General features: G+C 46.1%; 1 protein-coding gene across 10 annotated transcripts in view; it reads left to right on the top strand.

Moving 5' to 3' along the window:
* The window catches only part of FOXN3 (forkhead box N3), a 391,024-nt gene that overhangs the window by 233,745 nt on the left and 133,454 nt on the right, over positions 1-23,825 (top strand). The gene's annotated exons all lie outside the window — the stretch shown is intronic.

Here is a 23,825-nt window from a genome sequence, read left to right as displayed (position 1 = left end):
GAAAAAAATCCTGGACATTCAAACTTGCCATTTAGCGCTTTATGTTTCTTTCTGCCTCTTCAGACCATTTAGTGAGCTGCAAAAAATACATTAACGTCCTCTGCAAAGATTTTGGCGTCTGGATATGGAGGGTCTTAATGAAAGTGTCTGATTTTAGTGCTGGCGCAGCAGAAGGTTTTATTTTATCCTGCCTGCTGCCCTATTCATGTGCTTTCTGCTCGTTCTTTGTGATTTTTTTTTAAATGCTAACGTGGCAGAGTAATACCACTAAGGGTATAGAAGTTGTACAGAGTGGCCAGTATATATTCAAAGTAATGAAGTCATGAGTGATTCCTCACCCGGTAAGTGAACTCTGGCTGAAGGAGGGAACTGGTGATGGCGGATGGGGGATTGCATTGGGAGGAGGGGGGAACGGGAGGTGTTTGGGGAGCTCATCCTTTTAGACAATTAGAAGATTAGAAAATCCTTAGAATCTTAAGCTTGTTAACATAACTGTGTTAATTCCCTCGCTAAAATGCTGAATTTGCACCCGGCAAGGAAGAGCTTAGTCATTGCCTGGATAACATCCAATAATTTTTTAACTTAGAAGACCTCTTTCATTCCAGTTGTTCAGAGAGGTATGCATTTAACTGTTGGCAGAAGAAGTGTAAAACCACAATCAGGTCAGCTTTAGCTTGCACGGAAGGCGTTTGCACTGAAGGCCTTTAATTGTTGGATTGTCGTGTCATGGCAAATTTTAATTTGGTCAAACATGAAAGAAGCATTGAGGATTCAGATTAGTTGCATCATAATTGCCTTTCGAATATTTACTTGTAAACGATATATTTGACGGAAACGGTAAACAGTTTTTTAAATTCTCTTAGTCCATATGCTTGTCGGTGTAAGTTTAATTTAAGAGGGTGAGTGAGGTGTGAGGTCTTTTGAAAGAGTATTCTTAAACTGCAACTTTTCCCTTAGGGTAATTAAAAAAAATTTTTTTAAGTGTTTTTATGTATTTTTGAGAGACAGAGACGGTGTAGGCAGGGGAGGGGCAGAGAGAGAGGGAGACACAGAATCGGAAGCAGACTCCAGGCTCTGAGCTGTCAGCACAGAGCCAGATGAGGGGCTCGAACCCACGAAGTGTGAGATCATGACCTGAGCCGAAGTTGGATGCTTAACCGACTGAGCCCCCCAGGTGCCCCAGCTTAGAGTAATGTGTAAAAAAATATTAAATTACAAAAAAAATCAATAGGAAGCTTCTTTGTGCTTAATATATAGAAGGATATGCTAAATTAATATGGTAAAACAGCTATGGGATTGACAAGATTTTGTCATGGTAGTACTTCCAAATATAAAGTTTATTTTGTTAAAAAATTGGCAAGGCAGGTTGTAGAAAAGGCTTAAAATTGTAGGGGTTCACTCTTGCATATTAAAAACAAACAGTGCTCATTTATAGCGTGAGCTTTAAAAATCCATTAGTTGGCTATAATTTTATTTGCATATCAAATCATATTATCATTTGACTTCCATTATATTTTCTGAGTTGGTCGCAGAGTATTTTTTAATCTCTGCATTTTGCCTTCGTTATGCTGTCCATTGTACATTTCCTTCCCATTCAATCCTACATTATTTTATTTAAATGGAAAACAGCCCCCTGTTATCTTTGAGCACTTAGGTACTAGGCGTATCGTGTGAATATTGTGCCCAGTCATCCAATTCTCCTCTGTTTTTACGTGCGCTTAGAAAGTTGAATGTTTAAGCAGCCGGCCTGATCACATCCCTTTTACTCAGGTACTGAGTAAAACTCGTGGCCGGGAGAGCCACGCGGACTTAACCTTTTCATCCTCTGATCTCGTCGGGTACCCTCAGTCCTGATTTGTATTCTAATAGCAGAAGTGTTAAGATCTCTTGAAATCTAATAAATTTCTGTCGAACTGTCTCCTGAGGTGATGGGTGGCAAAGAGGTTCTGTGTCCCCAATTCCTGGTTAGAAGGTCGAGGTGGTGGACCCACCAGGAGTCTGGGGTCTATGCCAATTGTCTTCCTGTTTACTTGCTGTTCCAAGGAGCCAGCGGAGGATGGGAGGACTGGAGGGCCGGACAGATCCCTGATCAGAGCGTCTTAGGCATTGTTAGGCAGTGTCCACAAAGTGGGGCTGACCTGTATTCTGCGTATTTGTCAAACTCCTCACCTTCCCACAGGGGGAGAAATTGATCTGTGTGTTTGAAATATGAAAGAACTGTCAAAAATGCCTGAAATCAATGATGTACAGTGTGAAACAACAGACAATGTATTCTTTGTTTTGCAGCAGTGTGAAATTGGCAAATTTTTTTTATCACAATAGAAAATAAAAACCCACCAGGGCTGTGTGTAAGCCTCCCCTTTCCCCATCTTCCTGTTTACCAAATATCTCTGGATTTTATAGATTAAAAAAAGGAGGGGGGATTAAACATAGAGGTGTAATATAATTGGATTTAGCCGTAGTGGAACCCATCATTCATAAAAGATTTGAGGAAGATAGAGTGGAGAAAGGATTAGCTTACTGTAAGTGTACCAGCAGTGAATCATGTTGATCAAAAGGGCACTATATGTAGTCTTAGATAATATTAATAAACGTGTTTGAACAAGTGATGTGATGGCCGGTAATTCCCACTTTCCGTGTGGCTCAGACCTCACTGGGAAGTTTCTGTCCAGATGGGAGGGCACTTTGAGATGATGCAGAAAGCAGTCAGACCGGCCAGGGGGTCTAGAAAGAGCTGGGAATGTGTAATCGGGAGAAGAACACTTTCAGAAGGTCAGCATGCCAGCCCTCTTCAGCTCCACCTAGGAGGAGGCAAGATTGGGTCCCCTGGGTCAAAGTTACAGAAAGAAAGATCAGGACTCACTTAAAGAAGATCTCTCTAATAGAATAGCATCTAACACTGTGCCAGGTACACAACAGGAGCTGGGTGAATGTTTGGGTCGATGGGCAAACGAGCTACCCCTGGGGATGCTAGTCAAGACGACCAGTTGCCAGGGTCCTTTGGAAAGATTTAGGTATTGCCTGGAGAATTGGCAAGGTTATTCCTTCCAACTCTTGAGCTGTTCTGTTTCCAAGCCCGCTGAGCTGCTGTGGCAGTACAGGGATGGCGTATCACCCCATAGCTTGGTGTTTGTCATTCTGCAAGCCCACGGTATTAGACGGGAAACAAAACGTTAGGGAAAATATGCTTGGCTCTCTTACTCAGAAATGAGAGGTCAGATTCTTCTCTTGAAATCGTGAAGTCCAGATTTCATGACCGTGATGGGACTAATTTAGTTACTCTTTATTCCGTGTCATCCAGCTTTTTGATTCATGCCCTATAATTACCTCCCTTGTTTTAGTGACACTTCTCTGCATTTCCTTCCGTGTGAATAAAATTATCACCGCGGTGTTTTGCCAAGCAGAAGATCATTTCCAAAAGCTGTCCATCAAATCATCCAGACCTTCCCCTCATTGTTTATCCACTGAATTAATGAGAGCAACACCCACCCTTTGTATAAATCTCCACGCGGGAGCCAAACTGGTGTCCTTGTTCTGTAGAATCACATGTTTTTGGCCGGAGCCTCTGATCACATTCTTAACCTTTTGTTTTTCTTACGTAAGGTCTGTGTCACATTATTTGTCAAACTATGTTTGAGAGACTGCCATTTATGTGAAAGGTGCAGAAAGAGAGTGAGAAGCATCAGAAATTTAGTTAATTGCTAACTCCTGCTGATTTTTAAGTCATGTGGAAAAAAACATCCATAAACCATTTAGACACATTTCTTAATCCTTATCTTTCTAGATGGAGTTGCTTAATCCCAGTAGTCCCAAGTTGAGACACGTTGACGGTGTGTTTATCAGCTTGCAAATGGAAAGTTTTGGTCAAAGTTTGCTAACCAGCTGCTTATTCCGCCCATATCTGTGTGACAGACTGAGTACTCCTCACCCCCTCAGCACACATTCCCCGTCTAGTTTGGGGAAAAAAAAAAACCATTCAGGAAAACAACTAAAAGAATTTCTTAGCAGTTTTCTCTTCCTCCTTCCCTCTCTTCCTCCTCTCGCTCACCCGCTTCCTTCTGCCATTCTGGGGCTTCTGAGTGACGGGCTCCTTTTCAGTATAAGGAGAGCAGAGTTTTGTATCTTCAGATTCTTTTGAGCTAGAAGCTGATACACACCCCTTTTACGGCCCTTAGAGAAACTGAGGCACATAGAGAGACTTTCCCCTTGTAAGCTTTCCAGCAGAGTCAGTCACTGGAGGTGGGTGTTCTGGGCGCTTTGGTGAGCCCCCTGCCCAGCCTTGTGGCCACCTGCACTTGCTGTGGAGTGGACCCCTGCTGGCCCTGCGGGTGGAGCGTTGGGTACAGCAGCTGTGACATCCTCAGGAGGAAGAGAGAAGTCTGGGAAGCAGTAAGGACGCCGAAATACGGAAAAGATCCAAAGATCCCAAACTCTCAGAGTGTGGCACTCACTTCCCCAGCGCTCCCCCTCCCCCTACCTCCCCACCCCTGCCTGGCAGAATGCCGCCCCCGTGGTAGATTAGAAGTCAGACCAGGCGCATTGAGGTAGAAGGATGTGTCAGATGCTTAGCCCTTGTGCCTGGCCCGCAGAAAATCCACGCACCTTAATGTCTCCTTCCTCCCCACCGCCAGACTTTCTTTTGATAATTGTACAGTCTTGTTTTCGCCCAAGCCGCATACCAATTTATAGATGGGTTTGCATTGTAAAGTGTCTTTCTATCCTTTACATTCTGTAGTTTCCACAAGATTTAGGGTCTGTGAAAATCAGTACTCTCTTGGAGTTTTCTCTCCCACTACTTTATTTATTTATTTGAATAGAATTTATTGTCAAAATGGCTAACCTACGGAGGATAGCGTGCTCTTGGTTTTGGGGGTAGATTCCCGCGGTTCATCGCTTTCTCTCCCAATGCTGTAAACGGAACCCTGCATACAGGTGTTAATTCAAAAGATATTTATTGATGATTTCTCTTAGGAAGCAGAGCACAGATTATAGAGTAGTGCAAAACATTTTCTTCTAGCTGCTCAGGGTTGCCGGAATCATTGGCCGCTGTCCTTGCCTTTGCTGTCACAAGGTCAGGGACGTACGGAGGGCAATGGAGAACCTCTGCTCTGTATACCTTTCCTCTAAAGACACATCAGTGCGTTTGCAGTGTTGGTGCTTCTGGCTTTCCATCTTCTTCCCCATCTGTCTGCCAAGGCCCTGGTGTACCTCTGGGTGGCACAAAGCCTGACTATTTGGACCCGGTCACTCCTGAAGCCTAAGAGAGACATCAGGCTACTCTGGGATGGAAAGGTTATAAATTCCAGGCTGTTGACTCCAAGGCACCAAATATTGTCAGAGGACTAAACATTTTTGCAGCTGCCGTAGAAAATGCAAATGTGCTTGAGGTGGTGCCGGCCAGGGATTGCGCCAGCTTTGTGTCATTCGTTATTCCTCTGAAAAGAAGCCTCCTCTGTATGCTTCCTGCTGAACACAGCCCCTGAAGGTGAGGTGTTCCAGCTCTACCTTCCCTTCTTCCTCTAACAGGAGGAGTTTTCACCACAGGCCTGCGCAAACAGTCAGTTGTGCTCATTCTCCACCAGATACATAATCCCCGTTTAAATCTCTTGTCAGTAACTCATTAGTTTCTCCCCCCCCCTACATTCTTTCCCTCTTTGATGAGAACAAAGCCCGTCTCCTCCCTGCACCGGATCTTGCCTCTCTCTCCCAGGGAAACCTCACTGTTTTACTTTCATCCCTTAGGAAGAAAGTCACCCAAATGTTCCCCTTCCCTACCTGCTAAAAGATGAGGATTTTGTTCTTTGTACTTTAAAATCTGCATTCAGAACTCACAAATTCGTGGTGCCACAGGCCCTGGCTTCTGCGGAAGGTACGCGGGCGATAGACACCGTGCCTTGACCAGCCAAGGGCCCCTTGCTTGAGCAGACCCTCCTTCCAGCTCTTTAATGGACTGTTCTAGAGAAAGGAAGGCTCGGACATAATGGTAACTCCAGTGGAATTTTATTCTTATTAAATGCCTTTGAAGCTCCCTCTCTCTAACACCACCCCCTCTCACCCTCCCTCTTAGATGTGGATGTGTTCTGTCATCAGGGCTGTTGAAGTCAAAGTTAGAGGAAAACCAACCTGAATTTCTGTAAAACAGCTCTTTGATGCAGAGTAAGGCAAAAATCTATTTCCACCAAACAGTCTAGACTTATAAGGAACCAACTATGAATGAATGTCAGATTTTTAGCAGTACAGGATTATATAAATTTTTTAATTGAGCTAGTCCCTCCTGTTTTGAACCCTAAACCATTCTGGACTGTGGGTGGGAGGCGGAAAACCAAGTGTTTGTTGAATACCTATTATGTGCCAGGCTTCGTATAACAGACCATCATATATGCAGTCTGGCTTAACTCTTAAACGGGCCCGCTGCAAATGAGGTTATTACTGTTGTACATTTGAGAGAACGAGGGCTGAGAGAGCCATGTGCCTGCTGCTGGCTGAGCGGGGACCTGAGCCAACACAGCCACCTCATTCTGACTGCACAGACCCTGCTCTTCCCACCACGATTCGGCATCTCGTGGTCACTGTCTCCTATGGAAGTATTCCCCGCTATCTAATATTTGAAGAGGTGAGCCTGGGAGAGGAGAAATGGCGTATCACCTTCTCAAAGGCATTTTAGGTGCTGTAATATAAAGAGGGCAGGACAGATGGCGGTGAGTCCAGTTAAGAGGCCACTGTAGTAGATGAAGCCATTGGAGATGAGTCTCTGAAACCGAGATTGAGAGGAGGGAGCAGAGGCACCTGGAAGGAGATCTGTGGGCTTGGTGGCGGAGGGGTGGAGAGGAAGCCAAGAGGGTCCTGACCTGTGCGGATGGAGGAAGTAGGGACAGAGGCATCTGAGGACCGTGGCACATGCGTGTGCGTGGGTGCGTGCATGTGCGTGCGGCTCACTCTTCTGTTTTAAGCAAAAATAGAACAGTAAATGTGGGCTGGTGTACAGCCACACAGCATACCTCAACCTTGGGATTTGGAGACCACTTCATGAACTGGAGATTATTTACGCCGAGTGTTGAAGAAGAGAAAAGAAATTCAAAGTTCACAATATTGGTGCTTGCCTTGTCCGTGAGGTCCGCTCAGGATTTTTTGGTTTTCTTTTGCTTTTTCTTCTAGGCCTGCTTTAAATTACTCAGTCATCCTTGGGAATAAATGGCCATGCAACTGTCTTTTATTATTATTATTATTTATTTATTTTTTTTTAATTTTAATTCCAGTGTAGTTAACATACAGTGTGATGTTCATTTCAGGTGTATAATACAGAGATTCAGCAATTCTCTGCGTCACCCACGCTCATCATAAGAGCCCTCCTTAATCCCCATCACCCATTTCACCCATCCCCCCACGCGTCTCCCCTCTGGTGACCATCAGTTTGTTCTCTATAGTTAAGAGTCTGTTTTGTGGCCATACAACTATCTTTCTAATCATTTTTTATGTGTAATTAACAAAAAATAAGTATGTAAGGAGCTGTGACTGGGGCTGACCACCTTTTCTGGGCTTGAGTATGTTTTTTTCGGTCATTGTTGTGAAAGCAATATATTTTGTTAACATCCTTTAAAAAAAACCAGCCACCAGCCTGAACCGTTACTATGTATGAACTCAGTAAATATTGGTGGAATGAAATGAATACACATAATTATCATTCTTTATTTGACGTTGAAGTCATAAATGAGTTAAAGACACAGGGTTAATTTTATTTTGTCGAGGAATAAGCAGTGCAGATTCTTCCCAGAACACCTGACCAATTCTGGTTGACCCAAGTACATAAAGTAGGCCGTTACTAACCAGCAGAATAGCGCTCTGAAACTGTGTATTTGCTAGGGCAAGACTTGGGTGGTAGGAAAGGGTGCGTGCCAGTCATTGGTTTGTGTGTGCCAGGTCGGATGGACTGCTTTGCTTGGTGGTGAAGTGTAACATGTGAGGGTGTTCTCAATAGTCTAAAAAGGTGTAGGAACAATGCTAAATTGGAGAGAATCAGTTGAAATTAATGTGCTATGCCACTGAGCTGTTTTGCAATTAATCTTGGAAAATTTGGTTTTAACAAAGTCTCCAGATGAGCATTAAGGGAATAAGGGGTAGGGAATCAGAGTCACTAGAGGGGCTTTTAAAAAATTATACAGAACGTTGATGGTGGGAGAAGGGGTGTATACTGGGGGGACGTTCCCACTCAGCTTGCTGTGTGCATGAAAGCTGTCTGAAAAATTAAGCTGATTATTTTCCCTTATGTATGTTACACACACACACACACGCACACACACACGACCCTGGAGAATCAGATGTAGTATTTAAAATCACTGCCTTAGTGAGCTGTAGTTATGGGGTGGGGGGGGGGGGAGGATATTTGCCTCCTGCAGTAGCATGAAAAGAAAAATCATGTTGAGAATTCCTGTCCTATGTCATAGAATGTTGGAGCACAGAGGAACCAAAAATTACCCAGTTTAGTGTTCCCCAAATGTGTATTACAGCAAATAAGTTTCCAGAGATGTTAGGACTTTACTTTTTTTTTTTTTAATGTTTATTTATTTGAGAGAGAGACAGGGTGCAAGCAGGGGAGGTTGCGGAGAGAGAGGGAGACACAGAATCCGAAGCAGGCTCCAGGCTCTGAGCTGTCAGCACAGAATTGGACGTGGGGCCCAAACTCACGGACCATGAGATCATGACCTGAGCTGAAGCCCGACACTTACCCAACTGAGCCACCCAGGCGCCCCGTGGGACTTTAGTTTTGAGCACACACAAAGTTTTCCATGGTCAGTAAGTTTGGGAAATGTGGCTCATTATAACTTCTTTGTGGTAAGCTAATTCAAATGTTTGCCACACTTTATTAAACAGATACTTTTGGTGGTAAGTGGGAGACACACTTAACATCATCCAAGGAACACCAATTTGGGCACAAGTAACTTAAAACAAGGGTGTTTCAAAAGTACGTACTTTGCCATGTGATAATGGGTTGTGAAATCAATTTAGGGGTTGCAACCATCCTTTTTTTTTTTTTTTTTAAACAAAAAATAACAGAATAACAGAAAATACCACAGTGCTTTGCACACAGGAGGGTAAATGTCGTCTTGTGAAACTTTGTTTCAGTTAATATAGGCGGGTTTGTGTGTGCTCAGTCATAATGAAAAATCTATTTCTTACCGTAGACGATGACCAAAAACATTTTTGGAAAACACCGCTCTAATTCAGTTCCTCAATTTTGTAAGCGAAAACCCTGAAATGGTGTCAGGATCGCGAGGGGACCGAGGGACAGAGTCTAAGTCTACGACTTTCTCCTCTTCCACCTACACCAATCCGCCACCATTATCTTCACACCATCCTGTTTAAAAAGCAGCATTGATGGAAATATTGTAGATAGCCATCAGCAGACGAATGGAGAAACAAAGGCTAGTTTGTCCGTACCTTGGAATACTCTTCAGCCTTCACAAGGAATGAAATTCTGAAACCCGCTGCAACATGGATGGGCCTTGACATCGTGCTCAGTGGCATAGGCCAGACACAAAAGGACAGGTATTGTGTGATTCCACTTGGATGAGGTCCTTTGAATAGGCAAACTCAGAGAGAACGTAGCTCAGAGGTTAGCAGGGACTGAGGAGAGAGGAGAACCAGGAGTCAGTGTTTAGCGGGTACAAAGGTTCTGTTTGGAATGATGAAAAAGTTCTGGAAATAGAGAGTGGTGATGGTTGCACAACATTGTGAATGTACTCAATGCCACTGAATTGGACACTCAAAAACAAAAACAAAAAAGGTTCAGATGGCAACTTTGATGTTATGGGTGTTTTATCACAATAATTTTTAAAAGAACTGAGCCACAAAAGAATAATACTAGTTAATAATAGAAGGAACACAGCATTTCTTTTAGACAGACCTTGTGTTATGTTCTCACCTCTGTTCGTTCCTTCGACCTCCCCCCGTGCGGGCCTGGGTCCAGGTACCGAGGATTCTGAGCAAACAACAGAGGCTCCTGCTCTTAGGAATCCCTGGTGCCGAGCGTGGCCACAGGTTACCCTGATTCTAGAATGCGTGGCAGGTGATGACTGCATTTCCATAGGTGATGCATTTTACGGCAGCGAGGGATGCTTAGCATGTGACCTTTCCCGCGTTAATGGCTCTGATTTTCCGACTGCAACATTTGGATAAACCAACAATTTGCTTTTGGAAGGTCAAGCAGAAACATGCTTCATGGTTTTTCTCATGGTTTCACCCTTTCATCAGTTGGTCATTAGCCTGATCCAGAGACAAATAGCCTTTTCTTGTTTTGCTTTTGCCTCTTTCTTCACAAAACCTCCAGGCTGGCAGCAAATAGCAATTTACGTGAAATGCTACTACCCACAAGCTGGTTTGTAGTGATTCCTGCTGTCTCCATTCTCTGCTCTTGCTTCCCATGTTTGGGCAGGAGAATCTGGAGAATCAGGGTGAACCAGAAATGAGTGCAAGGGCCGCTGAATAGTGGAAAATAGATGTGTGTTTCTTCTTGGAACCGACAGGTTTTTTTGGAACTCCCAACGCGAGGCAGTTTCTACTCGTAAAATTCGCAAACAGATGGGAGTCGCCCTTCGGCTCTGTTTGAGGACTTTGGAGGTTTCTTCCTGTCACGCAGGCACCCTTTTGTCTCCGGTCCCCACGCAGATATTGACAAACAGCAGGTCTGTGCTTGCAGCCCCCCTGTGGGAATCTGCAGGCCTCGAGTTGGCACCCACAGTAAAGGACACAGGGAGAAAACGCTTCTTCCTTGACCAGTGAAGATATTTAGCTTGGTTTACTGGAAGCTAAGGAAGTGCGTCAGAAAGGTGGCTGGTAGAATCTTCCTGAATTGGAGCAACACATCATGATCTTGACCTCAAAGCTCTTAGCCTAACCTTGTGAACTGGAAGTATAACTCAGGGTTTCTCCACCTTGGCGCTGTTGATAATTTGGGGCTAGATAATTCTTTGTTTGGGGGGCTGCCCTGTGCTTTGTAGGATGTTTAGCCACATCCCTGGCCTCTACCTGCCAGATGCCAGCGGCACCCGCCGACTTGTGAGGATCAAAAACGTCCCCTGGCGGAGCAAAATGGCCCTTGGCTGAGAGCCAGTTGCAAGTTCCAACCACCTTCTGCTACATCCTAAATTTTAGGTGTTGAGGACTTTGTCAGTTGTTGCTCTGGAAATAATGGAAGAGGGCTTGGGGTTGTTTTTTGTTTGCTTGTTTGAGTCCTGCCTTTATTAGTACAGAACTCAAATCTTTGAAGTGTGTGTGTAAAGAATCACCAACTGGGAGAAATTGATACCTAAGACTGGTGTCAGAATGAATCTATTACCCATGTAATACGGGTGTTCTGTGATGGGTGCTAAGTTACGATTTGGGGTGTAGGGTCTACTGGAAATGTGCGGTGTGGTGAGAGTCTGGTAGCGGGGTCCTGCACGGTCATTGACTGAACAGGAACCAGCAAGCTGAAACCGAAGAAGCCTGCATCAGTAACACCTGGGTATGCCTGTTTTCATTTCCTGCCTGTGCCAGTCACGTGGCCGGATGACCGAAACAAGTTTTTTAATTCCTGTATTTTCTGTCCCACATCTAAATGGAGGATGATACCTGCCCTTCATCTTATTAAATGGCCATGGTATGGCCCATCTCATCTGTTGAGCTCTTCTATAGTGGTGAGAGTTGTTTGAGACCATGGGATTCTGTGTGGTTTCTGTACTTGTCACAGAGCCCCCGCGGATTCCCAAGTCCCCTCTTCCAAAACATAAAACATCCGTTTTCTTCCCTGAGGCTGGGTGAGCTCGGATGTTATTTTATTCATTCATCCACTCTTGCTAGACCTCCCACGTGCCGTGCTTTGTGCAAGTCACTTGGGACACTTCGATGACTAAGCCAGGTTTCCTGTTACACTCTAGTTAGAAAGATAGACTTATAAAGAAGTCTGATGTCACATGAAGAATGTTTCCTATCACCTACACAAAGGCTATGGTTTAACCTTCCTGCATATTTTGAAGCTCTTCCTAAGTCTGAAGAAAGGAACATGGTTAATGACTATTTTGGAAGGTGTTAGCGTGCAGCCCGGGGGAGCACTGTTCTGGAAGTCTGAAAACATGGGGATTTTTATGTTGACACTGGTCCTGATTAGCTGTGTGCTTTTTAACCCCATGTCACTTCATCCTTCTGGTTTTTAAGATGATATGTATGGGTTACGTCATCCCTGAGATTTCCTTCTGACTCCAGGAGTCTATGCTTATTATAATAATAACCGTACTATTATTATTATTATTAAATGCCATTATAATATATTTTAGCCAGTCTTTGTGAGGAGGATTTATTGTAAGATTTTAAATGGGCTCCTGTTCACTTGGGCCTGGTGGGGAGATCTGGACAACTCTGGTAAGGTCAGAAGCCTCACAACATTTTGAGGCCCCAGTTGAGGGGTAGACCAGTAGTCTGAAAGATTCAAATAGATATTCTGCCCTGAAGTTCCATTAGAAAGATACCATCTCTGAACAGACCCATCATCTTCAGAGGGCTTCTTCCCGCTGGGTTTTTTGGGCGTAGGTGCCTTTTACCTGTATCTTTCTGTTTACCTACAGAATCACATAAACTCATTAGGTCGAGATTATCCATTCCTTCTGTGCCTGAAGCTGTAGGTAAGTCTGCTCTGCAGTTTAAACTTTGTCTCCACATCTGTCACTTCTGGGTCCTATAAGCTCCATCCCTAGCTGGTAACCTCACAGATGGCACTAGGCAAGCCCGTGGCAAGGGACGCCCAGGCGGGGATAAGATCTATAGCCCTACGCGTGTCATGTAATACTGGGAGAGAAATATTTAGAGCGTTTGTCTCTCTTCAGGATACTTAACATCCACATTAACATTTCATACGGTCTTGTAGGTACCTCTCACCTTCATCAAGAAACCGTCATGCGATCTCTCACTGCCCGTCCGAAAAAAATTCCTGAATCCCCCGGATGCGCCTTGGCAGATACTGCCCCATATCGCGGTCGTGCGTGTCCCTGTGCCATTTCTCTTACACGATTGTAATCATCTCCTCGAGCTGTGATTGTATTTAACCACCTGGAAAGACCCCATGACCCGGGTCAGGCTGTGTGTGCACGCACGTGTATTGGATACCTGGTTAACGTGGGCGGAATGAATTGATGGATCGCAGTGTCGGGCGCTGGGAAGCACTCAATAAATAGTTGTAGAATTGGACTGAATTGCAAGTGGTTAAATATTTCACAGGTCTCTAGTCTTCCTACTTTATGCCATTTACTGCGGGTTAGAAAATAAGATGAAGCTGTGCGCAGGCACCGAAAGAGTGATAAGTGGTTGCTGGTTATCTGAAGAACCGCAGGGCTTGGAGCTGTTTTATGGCTTCGATTCTTTCTTTCTTTCTTTCTTTCTTTCTTTCTTTCTTTCTTTCTTTCTTTCTTTTTTTTTTTTTTTTTTAAGCCGTGTTTACTATTTCTGGCTATTATGTACACGAATATAAAAATTTAATTAGACCCTTTCTTTTCAATTCATTATTACAGCCCTGTTTGTTTGCTCTCTCGGCAGAGCCTGTGTTATGGGAACAGGAGAGATCAATTTGTTATCACAAAATTCATTACTTTTGACTAAAGTCCGGGGCGCCTGTGAGGGTATGCCCCACTCTGGGTGCCCTCTCAGGCGGTTGGAGGATTGTGGGTTGTGAAATGGGCAAATACTCGAGCCACTTAGGAAAGGGATCTGTTTGAGCCAAGAGGAGTTTTCAGTCGGTTGCTGTCCTTCTCAAAGCAGCACATGAAGCAAAATTAAAATCCTGTACAGCTCATGAGATTGAACATGTACATGTGCCTTATTCGTTTCTCACTGAAGTTAGGTATAGCATGTGTATACGGTTCTGCCTTAAGAGAGGTATTTTCTCTGATAGCCTGTAAATGAAGTTGTATGTTCCAGGAAGGCAGGGGTCTATAGTTTTGTTTTCTCTTTACCTCCAGTGGCCCCACAATGCCTGACACCGCTGTGCAGTACATATTTGTTGAATGAGAATCCATGAGATAAATAGCCAGTTTTGCCTTTGATCATTGATTAAAGTGTGTGCTGGATTAAAGGTTCTCTGTGACCATGTCTCTAAATCTCCATGAATAATGTCTTGCATGGGGCTGTTTTTCAGTCTTGGGAAATACTACCCCACCTGTCTTCAGGAGCTGCAGCTACGGTATCTAACTTGGCAGGGCGGGGGGCTGGGCCTGGGCCTCAAGAGTCATAAATAATGCCCAGCACGGTTTCTACAGCCCCCGAGAGCGGAGTGTGAGCTTGGAGTCACATGCACCTAGCGCAAAGCAACCTGGCACCATTGGCTAGCTCTGTGACCTTGGGGCAAGCCGGAAAACCCCTTCTCTTGTCCGTTCACGAACCTATAAGGCTGAGCGGTAATGCCTGCCGTGCAGAATGGGTGGTGGGTATTAAGTGAGATAGCAGGTGACGTCTGTTACGTCACTAACTGTGTCCACTTGTCCTTTAGGTTCCTTTTGTGGATATAGTGGTGTTCCACTCTGCACGGCCCAACACACAGCCACTGGCCACGTGTGGCCACGTGAGCACTTGCGATGTGGCCAGTGTAACTGAGGAGCTGAATTTCTAATTTCCTTTAATTTTCATTTGAATGAAAGGATCACATTTGACAAGCAACTAGGGCATCGGATAGCAGGGCTCTTAGGGCCCGGCTGTGGCTCAGGGGCTCGCGGTCTGCTTTTCCCAGGAGCTTGTGAGAAATGCAGACTCTCGGACATCACTTCAGGGCTACTGGAGGAGAACGTGCTTTTTAACAAGATCCCTGGGTGTTTCGGATGCACGTCTGAGTTTAGGAGACGGGGCTGGCACTTGAACCGCTCAGTTTTCTCTATAAATTCTTGTGCGATCACAGTGTTTGTGCAGGACGCAGCCTTAGAGCTGCAGGGCTCTTACTGCCCTTCCTTCTCGGCTGTTCACACACCCTGATGTGGTTTTCAGGGGACCCGTGCAGCCCTGTGGTACAGACACCAAACAAGAAAGTTATGTAGCTTTTAGCTCAGGATTAAATGCTGTTTTGCTTCTTCCTCCTTCTAACCCTTGTTAATTTCTATATTCCCATGTTTTCTCCCCAGAAGATACCTCCCCTTTTACCTTCTCATTCACTCCCTCGGTAGCTTTCTTTTTCCTGCTCCTTTGCTTCAAACTGGTGAAGATGTGGGTGTGTACACACACAAGTACACACACACACACACACACACACACACATACACACCTTTTAGATGTTTCAGATCAAATCAGCACGTTCAGGTTGTGGTTATCTAAATGTTTCCAGCACACTGACTAGTGATAAATATTTCAAAGGGATAAGTAGCATTTTCTCTTTAAGTGAAGTTAGTGAAATGTCCCCCACCTCTCTGGGAGTGTTAATAATTTCTATTCTGTAATGGCGCTGATTTAACCGGTTAAAACAACAGCAGAACTTGGAGGCTTTCTTTGCCATCCATCAGTCAAATCACTTTGGCTAACGTGGCTGTTGCTTGGGTGTGGCTGCTAACCGAAGTTGAAAATTTGGCTGTTCGGAGGCTTTTCATTTTGCCCCCATTTAAAAAGTGGCTCACAGACACCAGGTGGTGATGACCATAGGTCTCTATCATGTTGATGGCATGGTGAAAAAACGTCGTAAGGATACATCCGGGGAGCTGTTGGGGCACCATGAGGAAACTGAGGCGTGAAGGCAGCATGCTAAAAGGGGCCCATGCCAGGGTTCCGTGTCCCTATAGCGTGCCTCTAAAATAGACCTAAGGTCACAGTGCTAGTAAATGACAGAGCCAGAATTGGACCCCTGGCAGTTTGGTTCCCCAGTATGCACACTTCTCCACCACTGTGGCCTGCTTTGCTGTCTGCCAGCAACTGGGCTCCTTCCAATTTCCATTGCGCGTGCTCCTTCCAGTTGTGGCTGTCACTGTCACAGCTCCTCTCCTCCTTCAGGTCTTTTCTCAGATATCACCTCCTCAAAGACCCCTTCCCCAGCCACTCCATCAAAAATAACTCGTGCTCACACACACCCGCCATCATTCTCTATTCCCATTGCCCTTCTTTATTTCTCTCCTTAACCCTTATTATCACCTGCATATTATGTATCTATTTGCACGTATGTCCCTTCAAAGCAAGACTTTTATTTATTGCTGTATTCTCAGGGTCTTGAACAGTGCCCAGCCCATCGTAGCACTAGATAAATATTTTTGAATGAATGAATGAATGAATGAATGTCTCTAACCTGAGTAGCTGCTGTCTTCTGGCGTATGATGTCTTTCTTAGTTCTTTCTTGGTGTGCTCCCCTTGGTGGTCTGAGTGATCCTTCTGAAACTTCTACCTGCCCCCGACAGTGCCTTCCAGAGGCTTCCTATTTTTATGGCTACCGCTTCCTAGACCCCTTCTCCTCTGCTGTACTGATTGTCTTCTATTTTCCGGCCAAGCCAGCATACCTCTTTGCTCTCTTTACCTCCTCAACCCCTGTTAACCTGGATGCTGTGTCCTCCTAAGGCTCAAGCTTGTCTGTCCAGCTTTCACATTCCACAGTCATCTCTTGCTGAGTATAGACTCTAAGTTTTATGAGGGCAGGAACCATCCCTGTGTCTTGCTACCCTTCTCTCCCCCTCCTTCAGGCTTAGCACCCCGCCCTGAGTAAGCACCTAATAACTGTAGTGGAGGGTGAATGAGGCCTTTTAATTCTCCGGGTAGATCCACACAGAATTTGTTGGAACCAAGTCTCCCTTCTCTAGAATTAAGTGTTTCTTTGGCACTACGAGGTCTTACTGTTCAAGCTGTGAGATTTAAAGACAAAATGCTTCCTGCTAATTATTAACAGTTGCCCTGTAAGAACAGAGCCATTATGGGGCCCTGAACCCTGGCACGCTGCCCCCCTTCCAGCAGGGAACAATGTCGTAGAGCGGGGAGGAAAGGCAAAGGCGGTTTCCACCCTGGCACCCGTTAGCCTAAAGAGGATTGCAGTCTTGGGGCCAAAAGAGTAGGGAGTGGGTAAAAGGATTTGAAATGAGATTATAGGCCCTAAAAGCTCCTTGCTTTTTTGTTTAGGAAATAATTTACCAGTTTCTTCAAGGCAGCGAGACAATCCATTTTAGGGCCTGGAGTGGTAGATCAATGTCCTGGGGCTCTTGAGATACTTAAAAATAAGTTGATATCTGTAGATGTGCTTATTGGACTTTTTGTTAATAATAAAGGAAGGAAGGAAAAAAAAACAGGAATGGAAAGAGGAAAGCTCATAAAAGTACTCTAAACAAACAAGATTGAACACAGGGTCTTTTAAGAACGTACAAAGACAGCTGCCTTTGAAAGAACATTTTGCTTGGTTAGCGTGTCTTCAGGCCAAAGTCAAGCCAATGGGTAGTGTGATCAGAATGCTGTTTCTTTATTTTGAACTCTGAAAAGGAAGGTCGCTTCCCTTGACCCCAGCTCCCTCCGGATAAGATCCTTCTTAGAAACCCTGCAAGTTCGATTGAGGCTGAGTGAGAAGTGAGCCAGCGTGCCGTGTGCTGTTTGGGGGTGAGTTTTGCAGCCATCGAACAATCGTCTCAGTGCTTTCCAGTCTTTTTCACTTCGGATGCTTCCTGGGGGTGTATTTTGTTGGGCTCTTGGCTCAGTTGCCTCTTAACCTCAAAACGTAGCTAGCATTCTTCCTCTTCCTCATGCTGTTGGCCCCCGCGCCTTCTCTTCTCCTGACATGAAGTGGCTTTTTGCTGATGAGAGCAGGCTTCCCTGTTCCTTCAAGTTTGAGGGAAACTCACACGGGATTGGTCTCTTTGCTGCTGATGCCCGGGTCCATTTCTTGCGTAACGGATTCACTCGCTCACTGAGGCAAGAGAATGCCCGGGTTGCCCGAGACCCAACTCCTAGGATAGTAGATTTACTCCATCTCCAGCGAGGGGAGCGGTTCGTGGGGGTCCCGCAGAACACATCGGAGAGATTCTTCATACCACGGAACCCTGTGCTAACGCAGAGTTTGGGAAACCTGAGCACCCCGGTTACAAAACTTACCACCAAACCTGATGTTTGAAGTCTTGTTGTTAAAAATTTCATCTGAATCCGTGGATCCATTTGCTGCCGGTAGTAAGAATGTGATGAACGAATGCTTGAGTGTTGGGGGATATTGCATTTTGCTTTTCACGGTGTTCAGTTTGTAGGTCCGTGGATGCAAACTATGCGTCCACTCTCGAGAGGTCACAGGAAGTGATCGTTTTGAGCAAATCCCTATAGAAGCTTCTGCTGCACCCCCTTTCTTTTAAAAGTAAGATAATCTCTATCCTCCCCGCTGCCCGCACATGTGTTTTATTTGAAGATGGGGGCTAGCCGGGTTTCAGTTAATTAAAGTTTTAATTGTGTTTGATTCTGCAGCAGACCTAATGTTTGCCTACCTTAATAATGAAATGCAAAGTGTCATCCTCCTGAAGCTCACACTCTCGTCCTGGACAGCAAGGGGAGTAGAAGCAGCCTGGAAACCTGCCGGCCCCTACCTAGTAATTTATATTTGCTATTTGTTTTGGTGTTATATTCAGATCTGACAAAAGTGCTGACCGAAGCTTTGTAATCTGAACATTGCTCAAGAATTGCTCTGATGTCTACTATTTGAGTACTTGTATGTTGGATAGAAAACATCACCCCTGCACGAAACTCAAATAACTCATTGTCCTTCTGTGCAGACAGGAGTTAACAGAGCCTGAGAATGCTGTCCTTAGAAAGTCCTGCCTGCAGGGTTGGTTGGTCCTTAGCCGGTGTCTGGAGATTTGGGTGTTGAGGGGTTTCTTACCATTCCCAGAACTGATGATAAGAATGGTTCGCTGTGCCTAAGCTGTGTAAATAAGGTGGTTGGCGGAAGAAATCTGAAATTTCGGAGTGCACCAGGCAGAAGGTGCCTATGTGAGCGGTCCCCAGTGGAAATCTTGGGCCCGAGTCTCTAATGAGCTTCCCTCATAGGCAATGCTTCCCGTATAATGTCGTGACCCATGGCTGGAGGAACTCAGCATATCCCGTGTGGCTCTCCCGGGGGAGGACTCTTGGAAGCTTGGGCCTGGTGTTCTCTGGACCTCATCCCTTACGCCTTTTCCCTTTGCTGACTGCACTTTGTGTCCTTTGGCTGAACTCAGTCATAACCGTGAGCATAATGTGCTCTCTGCTGAGCCGTCTGAGTTCTCCCAGGGGGTCACCCCACCTGGGGGTGGTCTTGGGGGTCCCGACTCACCTTTTAAACCTGCTGTACTCTTGAATTTTTCTGTCTTGGCAGTTTTTTTTTTCCCCTTCAACGCAGTGTCCAAAGTCAGAAACCTCAGAATCACCTTTGATTTTTCTCTCGATTCAGGTACCAGATCTTGCTGATTTCGCTTTAGAAGTGTCTCTTGAGTCCATCCTCCCCGTAGCCCTTGCCAGTTACGATCTTGGCATTCACCGCCTCTCCTTAGACTTTCTGCACCCGCTTCCCTGTGTGGGTTTTCTGCTTCCGTCCTCTGTCCACCCTGTCTTTTACATTTCCTAACTCCAGAACCTAGGTTGAGCTGCCATTACCACTGAAATGAAATTCAAATGCCTCGGCCTGGCCTCCCGGGGCCCCCGTACAGCTTTATCTGGTGGCGGTGTTGGTGGTGTGGCCCCAGTGGTTAGGGCTCAGATTTGTGTGGTCAGTTCCACCGCTCAGTGGGTGCTATCACAGGCAAGTTATAACTTCTCTGTACATCAGCGCCCTTCCCTGTTGATGAGGTTTAAAAACAGTACTGTCCTCAGGGCGCCTGGGGGGCTCAGTCAAGCGTCTGACTTCGGCTCAGGTCGCGATCTCTTCGGTTTGTGAGTTCGAGCCCCGTATCAGGCTCTCTGCTGTCAGCGCAGAGCCCGCTTTGGATCCTCGGTCCCCCTCTGTCAGCCCCTCCCCGCCCCCCCCCCCCCAAGAATAATAAATAAACACTAAAAAAAAATAAAACCGGAATCATCCTTATAGGCTTGGTACAAGGATGCAATGAGTACATGTTTAAAGTCCTCAGAACAGTGTCTGGCACCTAAAAGATGCTCAATAACTAGGAGCTGTGCTTATTTGTATCATAATCTCTCGGTGTTCTCTCTGGGCTGTGCGCTGCTTTCTGGTGTTGTCTGGCCGTGGCTCCTTACGAATGGACGAAGGAATGAATGGGAAAGAGAGAAAGGGAAGGAGGGAGGGAAGAAAGTGGTTAGTATGTGCCTTGTACTCTCAAGAAACGTACGAGTCGGGGACGTGAAGATGCCCTAACGGATAAAACTAACGGTGTGAAAGGAATGTGGGTCAACTTGTGGCACGTTGCGGAAAAGGATTCAGAGAAGGGAGGGGTCTGCGTGGGGTGGGAAGGAAGCAAACTGAAAAGTTGGAGCCAAGTCCCCAAACTCCCGCTTTGCCTTCATTTCAGATCCCACAGAGAGAGAGGCAGAGAAGCATCAGGATCTGGGGTGCTTCTAAGAAGCCATCATAAAAGTGAAGTCTTCCTAGGGGACCCTTTGACTCTACCCTGTTGAAACTTGTCTTTCTCTGGGGTGACATTTTGAGCTACTTAACGGGGTGTGCCTGCTTCCAAGAGTATTGTCACCGTATGGTGATTTCTGAGTGATTCTATCGAGAGCGTCTAGATTTCCTGCTGGCTCTCTGGGGTAGAAGGGACTCTTGGAGAGAGGGAAATTATGTCGCTCCGAAACTAACTCCCAGGAAGGACCCTGGCTTCCTAAAGCAGGGCTGAGGAAGTGGGCTGGCATCACGGAGTTGGTAGGAAAGGTTCGCATGAGTCAGTTGCTGTTGGGAATGCACACCTGTGCCCCGCAGAGACAGTTTTGTGTTGTGAGCATCCTCAGTAACTGCTAGAGGCCAGATTCAGAAAGTCTTATCAAGACTGCTGGGGCGCCTGGCAGGCTCAGTCAGTGGAGCACGCAGCCCTTGATCTCAGGGTTGTAAGTTCCAGCCCTGTGCTTGGGTGTAGAGATTACCTAAAAATAAAATCTTTAAGAAACATTTTTTTTTTTTGCTCTTGCTGCTTTACTTTTTTGCATTAGGCGGCCTCTGAAGCCACCATCTTGCAGCTGCACTGAAGTCCTGGGATCATGGCTTATTGTCCCGGTTCTCTATTATAGAGCTGTGTATCATTTCGCTTCTGCTGCGTAACAAACTAAGTGGCTCGGAGGAGTAAAGCTGTCTTTGCTCGTTGTTCTGTGTGTAAGCGGTTTGGGCCGGGCTCCGCTTGGATGGCTCATCTCTATTCCCAGGGGTAATGGCTGGTCTCGCTCACGTATCTGGACCTCGGCTGGGATGCCAGAGATAGCTGGTGCCTCTCTCCGTGGGGTCTCAAGTCCTTGAGGAAGCTGCTGCAAGCTTGTTCACACGGTGGCAGGTTTCCCAGCAACAGGGGAGAACAGGACCCAGTACTGCCGGCGTCTGCCCGCATTCCTGTTTCCGAATGCCCTGTTGGCCACGGCAAGCCACGAGGCCAAGCCAGAGTCACTGGTGGCAGGGCCCAGCTAAGGGTGTCGGCTGTTGCTGCAGTAGTTTACGTCATGGAGGTTAGGGTCCTGCCAGAAATGAAAGCAGTGGTGTTCTTGCCAGTCTGGGGTGGGCACAATCAGCGGATCAGACATTCTGCTCGCCACACGGGCCCCCGGGGCACCACTTCCCCCTGTGACCGGCGACTGCACGGAGGCTTAAGCCATCTGGCTCACAGGTTGACGGGCACTCCTAGTCCCGGAGGGGCCCACCAGGAGAACGTGGTTGAATCAGCACAAATCTGACGTTGATGCTAGAAAAGGAACTCCAAGCGGACAGAGAACACAGCCCACGCAGATAGTTGTGACAAAGTGACACTGAAAATGCCCTGCTGGCTCCTCAGCCTGCCCTGAGCCCGGGCCACCTCCTTGTGCCATTCCCAGGCATCTCTGAGGAAACGCCTGCGGCTGTCTTCTGCCTCCACCAGGGCCTGGATGGGGCTCCCAGGATAGCAGAGCAATGGAGGAGCATCCAGATTCCCTGGGGGGTGGGGGAGGGGGCGGTTTGCCACCGGGCGACTGACCTCTTAGGTGAATAGAGGGTGGGCTGTTGGACTTGGCGGTTCATTCATCCCAGTTCAAATCATCTGGTTTTTAAAAAAATGTTTGTTTATTTTTGAGAGAGGGCGCACACAAGGGCGTATGGATGGGGGAGGGGCATGGGGGGTGCGGAACAGAGGATCCGAAGCGGGCTCTGTGCTATCAGCACAGGGCAGGGCTCAAACTCAGAAACCATGAGTTTATGCCCTGAGCTGAAGTCAGATGCTTAATCGACTGAGCCACCCAGGCACCCCTCAAAATCATCTGATTTTAAGTTATGTATCTTTAAAAAATTTTTTTTAACGTTTATTTTTGAGACGGAGAGACAGAGCATGAACAGGGGAGGGTCAGAGAGAGGGAGACACAGAATCTGAAACAGGCTCCAGGCTCTGAGCTGTCAGCACAGAGCCCGACGCGGGGCTTGAACTCACGGACCGCGAGATCATGACCTGAGCCGAAGTCGGCCGCCCAACCGACTGAGCCACCCAGGCGCCCCAACGTTATGTATCTTTAAAGGATTATGCTGTTAAAGATTGCAGGTAGGAAATATCAAAGTATTGCCTCGGATGGACCAAGAGACAAGGATCGAGGGAGTGATTCTGAGATCAGACAGGTATTTTGAGGCAGAGTCTGGAATGAGGAGGGAAGGGATATAAGGGTGGTCTTCGGGTCCTAGGATCAGGCTGGACCCTGTGCATTGGAGGCACTTAATCCTCCCCCCACCCCCCCTACTCCCCTCCCCCCCACCCCCGCCCCGCTCCCGGTTAGCTGAGCTGGGGGAGGGGCCTGGGACTCATCAGGGTCAAAGAGCTTCTACTAAGTGCATTCGGGGAAATAATCCAAGGCTTCTGAGGTCTGATGATGGGGGCAAAATCCCCTGCTGCAAGCCAGGAAGAATTGAATTTGAGCAAGAATGAATTTTTCCATTCTTTTAGTCTGAGATTCTGAGAGAGATTCCATTCTTTAGTTTGAGCAAACTCAACTGTCAATGGTCACTACAAGTCAAGAGCCCTCACCTTTGGGAGCTGGGAAGGTTCTAGGTTGGCTGGCATCGTTGTTGCATGTGAAAGATGGTTCGAGTGACCACATGCCTGCGTGTGTGAGTGCGTGCACACACGTGTACGCATAGCTTGGGTGTGAGGACATGGCACTCCATGCCAACCTGTCTGTTTCATGTTTCTTCCGTCATGGTCTGGGAGTCAGGAACTGAGCTCATCCTGGCCACCATTGTGTCCCCAGGGTTTCAGTGTTGCCAGGCACCTATTAAGCACTCAAAAAATATTTATTGAATGAACGAATCGAGAAAGGCTGGAAGGGGATCGTTTTTTAAGCATTTAGGTGGTAATTTTTAAAGAATGAGGCTGGACATTTTAATCAGTCCCAGAACAATGACTGTTGATGTCTGTTAAGCTCTTTTGGTGGCAGTAAGATAAGAAATGAAAGGAAGCTGACAAAACAAGTGACCAAAGTTAAATTTATAGGCCATTAAAAATAAATATGCACTAACTGCCAGAAACCCAGAAACCTAAGTGAGTGGGATTACTAGCCTAGTGTAGCAGAGGTATGGTATCGTTTTGTGGTATATTTATAATTTTCCAGAATTAAAATAGTTTTATTGTATTTTCCAGGTAATAAGCTAATACATAATAAAATGGCCAAACAATAACAGTGTGAAGAATTCAATAAAATTGAATTTATTTCCGTGTTGTTAACATTAATGAAAAGTT

Source organism: Panthera leo, chromosome B3, assembly GCF_018350215.1.
Source record: "Panthera leo isolate Ple1 chromosome B3, P.leo_Ple1_pat1.1, whole genome shotgun sequence".
NCBI classification, from domain to species: domain Eukaryota; kingdom Metazoa; phylum Chordata; class Mammalia; order Carnivora; family Felidae; genus Panthera; species Panthera leo.
This window is presented reverse-complemented; position numbering and strand designations above follow the sequence as displayed.